We start from the raw sequence: 12,188 nt of genomic DNA on the forward strand, positions 1-12,188 counted from the left end.
AAGAAAATAGGAATGTCAATAATAATACTGACTTTGGATATGTGTGTACTAGCATACTTTCTTGGTTTTCTTCTTCTGTTTAGTTGGAGTTAGCAATTTTAATGTAATTTGTTGAATAAGGAATCTGTAGTGGAACTGAATGCTCAGATGTGAGTTGAAGATACTGTGACATATTAGAAGCTCGCTCTACAAAATTTATTAATACTAATCTTAAATTTCATTTCAACGATTGCCTTAGTAACAGATAATTAATACACTCTACACATACGCCAGTGAGAAGCAATTACATTCTTTTATTTTAATTGTTTTTTTTTACAATTTGAGATTAATTAGGGATATTTATTTCTTGTGTCACTTTTGTTAATGAATGCTGATGCTATTATTCATACACAGATGTATATTTTACCGCTGTCGCATAACTTATGGAATCTGTTGAGTGTCTAAGTTTATCTGAGTTTATTAGTCGCTTTAAGTGAAACCTAAGGTACGCATGGATGTTCTGTGGAATTATTTTATCATGGAACAGTGGACAGTAAGGGTTTTCCGGAATTTTACTGTTAGTGGAGTGTGAAGAAAATATCGTCTTGGGGTGCAGACTTGTTTTCTGGATGATGCTCTAGGTACTATGCGATTTTTAATATTAGTTTGATTTTGCGCTTAAACATTAGTTTTGAATTTTAATCTGAAGGCGTGATGTGAAATTACTGCTGGGAAGTGCTGTGTGGGAACCTATATTGAATACTTACTGCAAATTATTCTTAATCGCACCGAGTGTAAGAAATATTTATGTGGACTTAGTATATGTACATTATTGTGTAGGAAACTGCCTTAAAAATTTCGTTGTTGATTGACGGAGATTGCCTGACCTATTCACCACTCATGCATATATGCAGTATATCTGTTACCAGGTTTTTTTAAAATATGATTAGATCTGAGATGCTGATGGGTGTTGACTATCGAAACTTTTAGTGTCCTATGTCACTTGTTTTAACTGTCTACTGCTTATGATTAATATTAAGAAACTGGTGGCTTATTATCCTGTTCTTAATGTGCTTTTGTGGACCATTATGATTTTGTTTGAGACTGGTATGAAACCATTTCTTGTTCTTGAACATACTGTTGGTTTTTGAGGAACAGTACTGAGTACTGTTGCTTCATGCCTTTACTTTTGTGGTGATACACATAAATTTTGGTGCTACAGTAGAAGACCGTCTCTTTATTGTCTAATGGTTGAGTTTCTACAGTATTCTTAAGGAAGTTTGATTACTGTTTTGTAGTCTTCTACATTTATTACAAAAAGGAAATAAGTTAGACAAGGAGTAGTTCCATACGGTGAAGTAAGTTTTTTTTTTTTTTTTTTTTGATGCGGCCCGCCACGAATTCCTTTCCTGTGCTAACCTCTTCATCTCAGATTACCACTTGCAACCTACGTCCTCAATTATTTGCTTGACGTATTCCAATCTCTGTCTTCCTCTACAGTTTTTGCCCTCTACAGCTCCCTCTAGTACCATGGAAGTCATTACCTCATGTCTTAGCAGATGTCCTATCATCCTGTCCCTTCTCCTTATCAGTGTTTTCCACATATTCCTTTCCTCTCCGATTCTGCGTAGAACCTCCTCATTCCTTACCTTACCAGTCCACCTAATTTTCAACATTTGTCTATAGCACCACATCTCAAATGCTTCGATTCTCTTCTGTTCCAGTTTTCCCACAGTCCATGTCTCACTACCATACAATGCTGTACTCCAGACGTACATCCTCAGAAATTTCTTCCTCAAATTAAGACCAGTATTTGATATTAGTAGACTTCTCTCTGCCAGAAATGCCTTTTTTGCCATAGCGAGTCTGCTTTTGATGTCCTCCTTTCTCCGTCCGTCATTGGTTATTTTACTGCCTAGGTAGCAGAATTCGTTAACTTCATTGACATCGTGACCATCAATCCTGATGTTAAGTTTCTCGCTGTTCTCATTTCTACTAGTTCTCATTACCTTCGTCTTTCTCCGATTTACTCTCAAACCATACTGTGTACTCATTAGACCATTCCGTTCAGCAGATCATTTAATTCTTCTTCACTTTCACTCAGGATAGCAATGTCATCAGCGAATCGTACCATTGATATCCTTTCACCTTCTATTTTAATTCGACTCTTGAACCTTTCTTTTATTTCCATCATTGCTTCCTCGATGTACAGATTGAAGAGTAGGGGCGAAAGGCTACAGCCTTGTCTTACACCCTTCTTAATACGAGCACTTCGTTATTGATCGTCCACTCTTATCATTCCCTCTTGATTGTCGTACATATTGTATATGACCCGTCTCTCCCTATAGCTTACCCCTACTTTTTTCAGAATCTCGAACAGCTTGCACCATTTTATATTGTCGAACGCTTTTTCCAGGTCGACAAATCCTATGAAAGTGTCTTGATTTTTCTTTAGCCTTGCTTCCATTATTAGCCGTAACGTCTGAATTGCCTCTCTCTTCCCTTTACTTTCAGTAAAGCCAAACTGATCGTCACCTAGCGCATTCTCAATTTTCTTTTCCATTCTTCTGTATATTATTCGTGTAAGCAGCTTCGATGCATGAGCTGTTAAGCTGATTGTGCGATAATTCTCGCACTTGTCAGCTCTTGCCGTCTTCGGAATTGTGTGGATGATGCTTTTCCGAAAGTCAGATGGTATATCGCCAGACTCATATATTCTACATACCAACGTGAATAGTCGTTTTGTTGACACTTCCCCCAATTATTTTAGAAATTCTGATGGAATGTTATCTATCCCTTCTGCCTTATTTGACCGTAAGTCCTCCAAAGCTCTTTTAAGTTCCGATTCTAGTACTGGATCCCCTGTCTCTTCTAAATCGACTCCTGTTTCTTCTTCTATCACATCAGACAAATCTTCACCCTCATAGGGGCTTTCAATGGATTCTTTCCACCTATCTGCTCTCTCCTCTGCATTTAACAGTGGAATTCCCGTTGCACTCTTAATGTTACCACCGTTGCTTTTGATGTCACTAAAGGTTGTTTTGACTTTCCTGTATGCTGAGTCTGTCCTTCCGACAATCATATCTTTTTCGATGTCTTCACATTTTTCCTGCAGCCATTTCGTCTTAGCTTCCCTGCACTTCCTATTTATTTCATTCCTCAGCGACTTGTATTTCTGTATTCCTGATTTTCCCGGAACATGTTTGTACTTCCTCCTTTCCTCTGTTACCCATGGTTTCTTCGCAGCTACCTTCTTTGTACCTATGTTTTCCTTCCCAACTTCTGTGATGACCCTTTTTAGAGATGTCCATTCCTCTTCAACTGTACTGCCTACTGCGCTATTCCTTATTGCTGTATCTATAGCGTTAGAGAACTTCAAACGTATCTCGTCATTCCTTAGTACTTCCGTATCCCACTTCTTTGCGTATTGATTCTTCCTGACTAATGTCTTGAACTTCAGCCTACTCTCCATCACTACTATATTGTGATCTGAGTCTATATCTGGTCCTGGGTACGCCTTACAATCCAGTATCTGATTTCGGAATCTCTGTCTGACCATGATGTAATCTAATTGAAATCTTCCCGTATCTCCCGGCCTTTTCCAAGTATACCTCCTCCTCTTGTGATTCTTGAACAGGGTATTCGCTATTACTAGCTGAAACTTGTTACAGAACTCAATTAGTCTTTCTCCTCTTTCATTCCTTGTCCCAAGCCCATATTCTCCTGTAACCTTTTCTTCTACTCCTTCCCCTACAACTGCATTCCAATCGCCCATGACTATTAGATTTTCGTCCCCCTTTACATACTGAATTACCCTTTCAATATCCTCATACACTTTCTCTATCTGTTCATCTTCAGCTTGCGACGTCGGCATGTATACCTGAACTATCGTTTTCGGTGTTGGTCTGCTGTCTATTCTGATTAGAACAACCCGGTCACTGAACTGTTCACAGTAACACACCCTCTGCCCTACCTTCCTATTCATAACGAATCCTACACCTCATATACCATTTTCTGCTGCTGTTGATATTACCCGATACTCATCTGACCAGAAATCCTTGTATTCCTTCCACTTCACTTCACTGACCCCTACTATATCTAGATTGAGCCTTTGCATTTCCCTTTTCAGATTTTCTAGTTTCCCTACCACGTTCAAACTTCTGACATTCCACGCCCCGACTCGTAGAACGTTATCCTTTCGTTGATTATTCAGTCTTTTTCTCATGGTAACCTCCCCCTTGGCAGTCCCCTCCCGGAGTTCGGAATGGGAGACTATTCCGGAATCTTTTGCCAATGGAGATATCATCATTACACTTCTTCAATTACAGGCCACATGTCCTGTGCATCCACGTTACGTGTCTTTAATGCAGTGATTTCCATTGCCTTCTGCATCCTCATGTCGTTGATCATTGCTGATTCTTCCGCCTTTAGGGGCAATTTCCCACCCCTAGGACAAGAGAGTGCCCTGAACCTCTATCCGCTCCTCCGCCCTCTTAGACAAGGCCGTTGGCAGAATGAGGCTGACTTCTTATGCCGGAAGTCTTCGGCCGCCAATGCTGATTATTTATCAAATTTAGGCAGTGGCGGGGATCGAACCCGGGACCGAAGAGGTTTTGATTATGAATCAAAGACGCTACCCCTAGACCACGGCATATGCAACAGCAAAACGGAACTCCTTACCGTTGGCGTAAATTCCGCACTAAGAGGCTTTGAAGTAAGGGCCATTTATCAGGACTGGGTATCATACTGACACGATGCATCTGCTGCGTGTGACGTCACCTTCAATGAAAAAACAGCTAAACTACTTTAGTTGTATAGCTAAATGTGGACACTTCCACGCATCCAATGGATAAAGTTCAAGAGCATTTTACAATATGGTTTGGACAGGTACCCCTAGACCACGGGTACCCACTTGAAGTAAGGGTACAAATCAGAAATGTAGTTATATGGCACAATCTGCTTCTTTTATGTGAATGCCTGGTGTCTGTTCTTTCTGAAATGTCCAGAAGCATAGACACCATGCCGAATCCACAACTGTGATATATATGATGTTGATTGAAAGTGGAGGAGGAGAAAGAAAAGGAAAGGGAAGAAATGAATTAAATCAACTACACAGGATATTCAAGCGGAATCAGCGGTGACAAGTGAAAATGTAGGCCGGAGCGCGACTCTAACCCAGGACTTCCTGCTTATTCGCCACCCCCCCCCCCCCCCAGCTTTACAATTCCAGTCACAAACTCTACCGCTTTTTCTCCGGCAGGAAAAAAAAACGGACCCAGTCAGCTTCAGGCTGGGTGCAGACCGGGTGGACAGAGGTCGAATCCCGATGCCTGCCCACGAAGTATCCCCCCCCCCCCCCAAGCCTGACACTGTGCTGGTCCCTCACACGCTATTAGACGTTTTTTATTTTATCTTCGTTTCTTTAATGCGTACAATTTGCTACAAAAAATTAAACCGAATCGAAGTTTATCCAACATGACTACCGCCACTTAAAAAAGAAAAAAAAATCATTCCCAGTCGGTGCCTACAAAAATTTGTTTATTTTTTGTTTACTAAAAAAGAAAAACAAGACAAGCCAGACCACATAACTGAAATAATCTGCGTAACAAAACTCCTCAGAAAGGTTCATGACAATAATACCATAAGGACCGTTTGACTCAACTAATGTTCAAAATGTCCAAATTTGTGTGAGTTCTTAAGGGACCAAACTGCAGAGGTCATCGGTCAATAGACTTACACACTACTTAAACTAGGCCGGCCGAAGTGGCCGTGCGGTTAAAGGCGCTGCAGTCTGGAACCGCAAGACCGCTACGGTCGCAGGTTCGAATCCTGCCTCGGGCATGGATGTTTGTGATGTCCTTAGGTTAGTTCTAGGGGACTAATGACCTCAGCAGTTGAGTCCCATAGTGCTCAGAGCCATTTGAACCATTTTGAACTTAAACTAACCTATGAAAAGAACAACAAACACACCCATGCCCGAGGGAGGACTCGATCCTCCGGCGGTGGGGCCGCGCAGGCAGTGACATGGCGCCTCTGACCGCGCTGCCACTCCGCGCGGCACTCAACCAATACCTTGACTACGAAATACAGGGTTCAACATATTGTTGAATAAGTTGCGTTACCGTGACAGGCACAAACACTTCCAATATGCAGTAGCCATATATTACTGGAAGGCGAGTACGTCCCTATTGCCCACTCCATCTTCAATGTTATGAACACAGTGGCCTAACAACCAAGCAGTGGTATATGACTTGCTCTCGGGTAGCAGAACGAGTCTGGACGCAGTAGTATATCAGCGAAAAAGACAGTCACAAAGGACAGAGCTAGAAATGGTAATTATTTTTTTACCTAGTGGCAGTTCGCTTCGCGACCATGACGGTTAAATCTATGTTGTAACTGAACAAATAACAGTCACTTCCCTTTGACTATAGAAAAGTCCCAAACCCGAGCACCCGCAACCACATTGTTTCGTGGCTGTTTTAGTTTCCTAGCCATCGTCGCGGGAAGAGGCAAGACTTGAGCGATGCAATATGCTTTGCACAAGACGTAGGCATCCAGAATCCGAACTTTCTGAAGTAAGTTAAGGGAACGCCGTCCATGTTCCAGGATTACTCCTTGTATCTTCTCCGTAACCGATTTCCAGTTAACTGTAGCTATTTGGAATGGAGAACGGACAATTATGACTCCCAAAGATTTATGTCTGTCGAACACCGTCGCCAACAAAATGCGCTTAAAAGTTAAACTGATTAGGAAACAATATGACAATGATAACGCTTACTTCAAAGCAACCAACCTCTTAATTTCCATCGCCGGCCAAGTGGCCGAGCGGTTCTAGGCGCTACAGTCTGGAACCGCGCGACCGCGACGGTCGCAGGTTCGAATCCTGCCTCGGGCATGGATGTATGTGATGTCTTTAGGTTAGTTAGGTTTAAGTAGTTCTAAGCTCTAGGGGACTGATGACCTCAGAAGTTAAGTCCCATAGTGCTCAGAGCCATTTTCTAATTTCAATCGGCAACCAAGGTGCGACTGTATCCCAACCCGCCCTTCTGGCAATTTTATTTTGACTCAGGTCTTGATGACAGTTGGCTGATAATATTTCCAAAGTTAAACTGATTGCCAGTTATTAAGACCGCCCTGAAGGAACGTCTTAAAACATTACTTCCGAACACTTATTACAAGAGAACTCACTCGGCAGAACAACAAGATCCAGCTAAAATACACCAATAATGACTAGGTCTTTCAAACACAGGAAACGAACAAGTTGTTCAGATTATAACTAATGACTGGGAAATGCAATTACAATCAAAGAATAGAACCGGTTAACAGCTAAATCTAACTAAAAGGTCCCTCTTTGTTTAACGGCAACCTGGGCCTTAGGACAAGCTGATCAATTAGAACATTAATGATCGGGTAAAAACCGGAAAGGAAAGACAATGTAATAGCGGGACAAATTTTCAAACAACAACTAGTGTCTTGGTACCATACTTCTGCCTATATTTACGACCAAAGAGACCACCGAGTAAAACTCTGAGGGTCGGGTACAAACCTGAAAATATTATGGAAGGCAGGTAGACATTCAAGTCACCACGAGGATTATAGAAAGTTACTCCCCTTTATCAGCAAGCAGTTCCATGGATCCACGGTGCGTCGCAGTGGCTACTGAGTGGTGCCGAAGACAGCCAGGTAGAAAAGGGCAGCCAGGCCAAGAGCGGTCGTCCGACGCTAATGTTGCCAACCAACCGACGGGATGTCGGCCTGCTTCTTGAAGTCAACGCTGACCCCGGTGAAGTACTCCGGCATCCTCGCTCTGTGCAGGCCCTCCTTGCGCAGCTCGTGGCTTCGGCCGCTCGGACCTCGTCACCACCTCTTGTCGCGACGCTACCGCCAATCCGCAAACTTCGTATCTCCCCCTCGGGCCAGCGAACCCCATATACATATCGGCAACCAAAGACCTTCTAAGGACACAATCCACAGATACAAACTCTTCCTCATAGATATTGGCGATGGGGCAGCAAGAGGGACAGTCGATACTACACTTGAGCCAGTGGTGCCACACAGAACAGTCTACTAACTCAGTGGCGCCACGGCTCAAAAGCAATATGTTCTTTGTGCTGTCGCAACAGTGCAGTCCTCAGTCTTGAGAGACGTGACACAACCACATCGACGACAAGTCTGATGTCGAATGAGATGATATAAAGAAGTCAATTCATCCTCTACCACGGAAGTGGCTTTGATCACATCCTTAACCCTTTCATTTGACGCTGCTTCCACCGTAACAGTTGCGGCTGTACACGACTGAAGTCTGCAATACGTAGAGGAGCCTGATGCACACTTTCATAAAGAGCGCGTAAGATAAAGTGGTAAAATTCTTGTGTCCTTCGAAATTCCCACACCCCATCAGCGCGGAATCGTATCAACATTTGGTCTGAGCTGCTGTTTGGCCAGTTGCGTTCACCATCCCAAGAAAGAGGCGTATCACGCACTTGAACGGACACTACAGGCCCAAACTTCCCGGACCACCTCTTTGACGGAGGAATCCCACATTTAGCAACAAGAGCGATCGAAACGATTTCACGACAGTCGAGCGTGATTTAAAGTAGCAGTCGCTGCACAGTGGTCAGTGAAGCTGACGGGGATTACATCGACAGCCAAAACCCTATTACACGTTCTATCAGATAAATAAAATCTCTCAAGACTACTGCTAGAAGTAGCAGTAAAATACTTGTATTTGACAGGAATCGTATATGTACAGACGTAAAAATCTTGCAGTTTCAAGGAACGAACCAAATGTTGCAATTCCCGGAAGACATTAAAATTGGGTGACTGATCTATAGGACTGGACGTTACAAGCAGTTAAAATGACCACTTATCAAAATATTCTGCGGAATTTTCCAAAACAAGTAAACCGTCTGTTCTTTATAAAATAGGGAACGGTGCAAAGTGCGTCTGGTACCTGACGGTGCATAGAAGCGAATCAAGTTCAGGTGAAGAAACATACATCCCATTCCTGTGATATTGACAGGAACTTCAGTCCCTTCAATGGGAAAGCATTCTCTAAAAGACAAGGCAGTCCCCGTGGAGCATTCGTGAGCCACATCAAACGCAATGCAAAACCAAGGAGAAAAAAGCTAATGAATTGTACCTCTCTTAGGAATAAGACATCTCTTATATTCAAAGAACGAAACATATAAGTGTGCATAATTTAACAACAAGAAACGAAATTCGTGGTGCTCACCAACTGTATTACGTCATCGACGAGTGTCAAAGTCCACTGCGCCCCCGCCTCTGGAATCTTTATGTTTCTTCTTTTTACGAACCATCACCCGCTCAGACTGGACGCGTTGTTTACAACGAGTGAGGGGTAATACAGTATCGGCAACCGGTCACGTAGGCGGTTCTTCAACATTAGCCAAAGTAGGTGACAAACAATGAGCCCCAGAGGCCCACTCCATAGGATAGGAGTCGAAACACGAAAGAGAGGTCAGGAGTCACAACATCAGGGTCGACGGGTAGTATTGCATTTCCATCAATCGCCTCTACTGGGATAACAACAGTTGCTCGTTCCGGAGTCACCGTTGTACTGTGGGACACTGCCAGCTTGGTAACAACAATTTCGGGACCGTGCTGCGAGGCTATAGATGGAAATTCTGGAGCAGTAAGCTGCGCATCCCTCTGTTGTTCCATTGCACCCGATGAAGATGTGGCATCAGTCTCCTGAGCGTTAGAAACGACATCAGCTGACGTCAATTTTCGACGCTGTTCAAAAGAGGACTTCAATACAAATACCCGCCGCGGGTAATTAGATCTAGTGTGGCCTCTCTCGTTACATAGAAAACTTATCCTCATTTGCCCACTATACGTTATATGACTGTAGTAATCACACTCATGTAGAGGGAAAAGAATGTTATGTTTGACTACCACCTCCACTGAACAGATTCCGCCTTAACATTGCAACAGGTGTAAAGTGGAGCAGCGTTTGCGTCGTATACACCTCACATAACCTTAAGGGAGCAACACCTCCTTAGGTAAACTGTCGTCAACTTCCGGTGAGAGACAGAACTGTCGGACATTGGTATGAACCAGATCCGCGTTAGCAAGAAACTCTGTACTTATGGAACTGTCATGACGGTTAAAGGGAACTTGAGGTCACGATCCTTAAAGGGGACTTGAGAACCATGACTTAAAAACAACCTATCGACTGTAGTGGATCAAAAACTTTACGATAAATACATAGTAATCAGAATTAACAGCCGGCCACAGCGGCCGAGCGGTTCTAGGCGCTTCAGTCCGGAACCGCACTGCTGCTACGGTCGCAGGTTCGAATCCTGCCCCGGGCATGGATGTGTGTGATGTCCTTAGGTTAGTTACGTTTAACTAGTTCTAAGTCTAGGGGACTGATGACCTCAGATGTTAAGTCCCATAGCGCTTAGAGCCATTTGAACCAGAATTAAAATAGGCAGTATCAGAATGATCAGATGTCGCATGAATTGTATGAAAGAGCCAACCATGAATCTCCAAAGATCAGTGTTGCACGGAATCCTTGGATTTATGGAAACTGAAGCTGACGGTACCCTTTGTTGGAATACGCTTGGAACTCATGGCGGACATTACGCGCGGACTACGCTGCTGCTAACGGACACATGCAACAATTAACGCCATGGACCAAACAACGATGTGACACACACGGAGATACAAACAACAGTGACGAATAGCTGTCCAGGCACGCGCAACGGCGTGGTGTGGTGGTAACTAACAAACAACCTTCTCGCTCGTTGCTCAAGGCGGAACTATAGACTGGGTAGTTGCGTTAACCACTGCGGCAGCCCGACATAGTGCTTATCGTGAACGCACAAACTATCTCGCATGACCCCCGCTGACCGACACTCCTGCCTAGCACCACCTATTCTAGGGCCCTCTCCAGTCCTGCATGCTCGCTAAATGTAGATTCCCACCGGAGGTCGGACGTAATTGTGCAGCGATGGGCAATGAATCCACAACCTTCAGTGCGAATGCACCATTATGTCCGACCTCCGTAGGACGAGCATAGAGGACAGCTGGTGCTAGGTGAGAGTGTGCTTCAGCAGGGGATCGTGCCGAGATAGACCGCGTATTCGCTACACTCTGTGTGTGGATGGCGCAGTGGTTAACTAAATTGCCTAGTAAACAGCAGATGCCGAGTACAAGTCCCTGTCTGGCACATATTTTCACTCGACACCGCTGATTCCGCATAAAGTGGCGATGCAGGTGATGTCATTAGTTCCTTCGCTTTCCTGTCATTTTTCCTCCTCCACCTTCAATTTACACAATCTAGTTCTGGTGGTACTACGTTTTCTCCTGCAACTCTAAATAGTGATAATAATCTGTCTGGTGCTTCCTGTAGATTGCCGGATAGTTAGATGGGATTTTAAATCAGGAAACCTGTTGTCCTGATGTGATTAGAGGTACTAGTGATTCTGTTGTAGTGATACCTCTTGGATCCACAAGTAGGTGTGAAATTTGTCAGATAATCCGGCTGCAATGTTCAATCTGAACGGAATCTTATTTCAAATCATAAATGCATTCTTGGTGAGGACGTCATGAATATGTTAATTACATCTGTAAGGGAGAAAAACAGAGCCAGTACAAGAACATAGGAGCTAGCAGAAAAAATCAAATAAGCATAGAAATTAAGTGAACGAATTGATTCTAGTGCAAGGAAACAAAACACTAGTACAGATTGTAAGTAGGCTGTTTAGGTTTTTATGTTGATAACGCCACGTAGCGCTCTGTATGAAAATCACTGACTGTGCTGTGTGCAGTCTGTGGCTGGTTGGCATTGTTGGAATATTCACTATTGCAGTATTGGGCAGTTGGGTGGGAACAGCGCGTAGCGTTGCGCAGTTGAACGTGAGCCGCCAGTAATGGTGGATGTGGAGAGAGAGATGGCAGAGTTTTGAGAGCGGAAGATTTGTAAGACTGTATGTCATGAACACACACACACCATTAAGGTAAATACATTGACTGTTCTCCATCAAAATCTTTCATGTGCTAACGATGCATATCAGTAGTTAGTGCCTTCAGTAGTTACAATCTTTTATTTAGCTGGTAGTATTGGCGCTCGCTGTATTGCAGTAGTTGGGGTAACGAAGATTTTTGTGAGGTAAGTGACTCATGAAAGGTATAGGTTGTTAGTCAGGGCCATTCTTTTGTAGCGATTATTGAAATTCAGA

The sequence above is a fragment of the Schistocerca nitens genome, chromosome 5, assembly GCF_023898315.1.
Source record: "Schistocerca nitens isolate TAMUIC-IGC-003100 chromosome 5, iqSchNite1.1, whole genome shotgun sequence".
Taxonomy (NCBI): Eukaryota; Metazoa; Arthropoda; class Insecta; order Orthoptera; family Acrididae; genus Schistocerca; species Schistocerca nitens.